Source organism: Rhinopithecus bieti, unplaced genomic scaffold (assembly GCF_001698545.2).
Source record: "Rhinopithecus bieti isolate Rb0 unplaced genomic scaffold, ASM169854v2 scaffold_15283, whole genome shotgun sequence".
NCBI lineage: Eukaryota > Metazoa > Chordata > Mammalia > Primates > Cercopithecidae > Rhinopithecus > Rhinopithecus bieti.
The window spans coordinates 242,301-245,622 of NW_016808172.1; positions in this window are offsets into that span (position 1 = coordinate 242,301).

The following is a 3,322-nucleotide window of genomic DNA, read 5'->3' on the forward strand; positions in this document are numbered from 1 at the left end:
ACCTCAGCCTCCCAAAGTGTTGGGATCACAGGTGGGAGCCACGGCGCCCAGCCCTGAAGCCCTCCTTGGACAAGCAGCTGAGCCCCCATGGCCCACAGGCCCAGCAAAACCAGAACCAACTGGTACCTGGGATGCAGCCTCCACCCCAGCCCCAGGGCCCAGCCCCAGGCTACCCGAGCCGGCTGTGGGTGACTTGAGATCAAGTGTCCTTTCCCGCTATCAACTATTGATGCCTGAGCAGTCACCTGCGGGAGCTCCCGGCTTCGGTGTCCTGGGTTCCCTGTAATGACGCCCGGGGCAGCTGCGGCCAGGACGGTGTCTGCTCCTCCTTCATCCTGGGCCTGCCTGGGGCTTTTTTCCTTCTAGGCCTGGTTCCCTCCAAAATTAGCTTCCTATCTGGATCCCACAATCCCTCACAATGGAGTCCTGACCTCTGGGGAAGCAGAATGTCAGGGGCACTGCCAGGTTTTTATTTGTGTATTTTTGCTTTTATTTATTTATTTGATACCGAGTCTCACTCTGTTGTCTAGGCTGGACTGCATTAGTGCGATCCTGGCTCACTGCAACCTCCGCCTCCTGGGCTCGAGCGATTCTCCTGCCTCAGCCTCCCAAGCAGCTGGGATTACAGGCACCTGCCATCACGCCTGGCTAATTTTTCTATTTGTAGTAGAGACAGGGTTTCGCCAGGTTGGCCAGGCTGGTCTCGAATGCCTGACCTCAGGGGATCCACCTGCCTCGGCCGCCCAATGTGCTGGGATCACAGGTGTGAGCCGTCGCACCCGGCCTGACTTTACTATTTTTTTTTTACAAAGAGCAGACCTTCCACCTGCCGTGGATAAAACTCCGAGGTCTGGAGGACGCTGGAGGCAGGGTGTTCCCCAGAACAAGCCCCGGGCGCGGCAGCCTGCAAGGCTGGGGTCTCCACTCCCGGGGGAGCATGGAGCAGGGCCCGCCATCCCCTCTGTGCCCCCACTGCCCCCGCCGCCCTCCCCGCTCTGCGGGTTTGGCCGGTGACCCCGTGGTCGGGCTGGTGAACAGATGGCCGCTGGATCACTGACAGCCCGGCTCACGTTCCCTCTCCGTATCAAGACATCTTCCTTTTAATAAATTTTGCAAGGCCGTGGAGGGGGGCCAGCGCTCCAGCCCATGTCTGTCTCCCGTCCTCATCACCACGCGAGGCCCCAGCACGCCTGGCCGGCCTCAGTCCCCGCAGGATGAATGGGCTTCCGGGGCCAGGACCAGGTACGCAGGCCACGCGGCTTAAAACAACACAAATATCATAAATATACTCTCGCCTCTGGAGGCCGGAAGTCTTAAGTGAAGGTGTGCAGGGCTCCAGGCGAGGACCCTCCCGGCCTCTTCCAGCTCCCGGTGCTGATGGCCGCCTCTGACCCTGCTGGACGTGTGGCCGCTCCCCTCCCAATTCTGCCTCTGCCACCCCACAGCCGTCTCCTCTGCATCTGTGTCCACATTTCCCTTGTCTCCTGAAGTTGCCTGTCACTGCAGTGGTACCCACCCTAATGATCTCATCCTAACTAATTACATCCGCAGAAACCCTATTTCCACATAAGGTCCCATTTCTAGGTGCCTGGGGTTAGCGTAAAGACAGATCTTTGAGGGAACTCAGTTCACCCCAGCCCGGGGAGTTTGCCTTTGTGGCTCTCTCCTCTGCAGTCCCTTGTTCCCGAGAGGCCGGCCCTTCCCCCTCAGATCAAATTCAGCCTCCTCAGCGAGGCCTTCCTGACCCTCCCGGGCCCTTCCTGCCTTTCTCTCTGGCTGCGGCTGTTTCCTGCAGGGCTGGCTGCAGCTCCCGGAGGCACCCTGTCCTGTACCTGTTTCACGTCCGTCGTTAGCAACCCCAGCTTCCAACACAGCTCATTGCCAGCAGGAGCAGGGACCTAGTAGGCCATGCATCTCCCTCCGAACCACAAGCTGCTGTGGGTGGTCACTTGATAGAAAGCCCCCTGCCCCCCGTTCCTTATTTGTTTATTTGCTTTTTTTGTTGTTTTAGAGACTGGATTTTGCCCTGTTGCCCAGGCTGGAGGGCAGTGGCAAAATCTCGGTTCACTGCAGCCTCCATCTCCTGGGCGCTGGTGAGCCGATGGCCTCAGCCTCCCGAGTAGCTGAGACCACAGCCGTGCACCACCATGCCCAGCTAATTCTTTGACTTTTTTTGTAGAGCCAGGGTTTTGCCATGTTGCCCAGGGTGGTTTCAAAGTCCTGGCCTTCAAGCAATCCTGCCTCGGCCTCCCAACGTGACGGGATTACAGGCATGAACCACTGCACACTTGGCCCCATCTTTTCCTTTTTTTTCTTTCTGAGACAGAGTCTCACTCTGTCACCCAGGCTGGAGTGCAGTGGCGCCATCTCGGCTCACTGCAAGCTCCGCCTCCCGGGTTCAAGCAGTTCTTCTGCCTCAGCCTCCGGAGTAGCTGGGACTACTGGCGCCGCCACCACACCCGGCTGATTTTTGTATTTTTAGTAGAGACGGGGTTTTCAGGTTTTCCACCTGCCTTGGGCCTCCAAAGTGCTGGGATGACAGGCGTGAGCCACTGGGCCTGGCTTTATTTAATTTTTTGAGATGGGCTCTCACTCTGTCGCCTGGGATACAGTGCAGTGGTGGGATCCCAGCTAACTACAGCCTTGTACTCCTGGCCTCAGGTGATCCTCCTGCCTGGGCTTCCCAAAGGGCTGGGATGACAGGTGTGAGCCACCACCCCCGGCTTGGCCATTTCATAGAAATGGGATCACACGGGGCCTGGCGCAGTGGCTCACGCCTGTCATCCCAGCAGTCTGGGAGGCTGAGGCGGGCGGATCACCTGAGGTCAAGAGTTCGAGACCAGCCTAGCCAACATGGTGAAACCCCGTCTCTACTAAAAATACAAAAATTAGGCCAGGCGCGGTGGGTCATGCCTGTAATCCCTGCACTTCGGGAGGCTGAGGCGGGTGGATCACGAGGTCAGGAGATCGAGACCATCCTGGCTAACACGGTGAAACCCCATCTCTACTAAAATACAAAATTAGCCAGGTGTGGTGGCGGGCGCCTGTAATCCCAGCCACTCGGGAGGCTGAGGCAGGAGAATCGCTTGAACCCGGGAGGCGGAGCTTGCAGTGAGCCGAGATTGTGCCACTGCACTCCAGCCTGGGCGACAAAGTGAGACTCCGTCTCAAAAAAAAAAAGAAAATACAAAAATTAGATGGGCGTGGTGGCGGGTGCCTGCAATCTCAGCTCCTTGGGAGGCTGAGGCAGAATTGATCGAACTCGGGAGGCGGGGGTTGCAGTGAGCTGAGATCGCGCCACTGCACTCCAGCCTGGGTGACA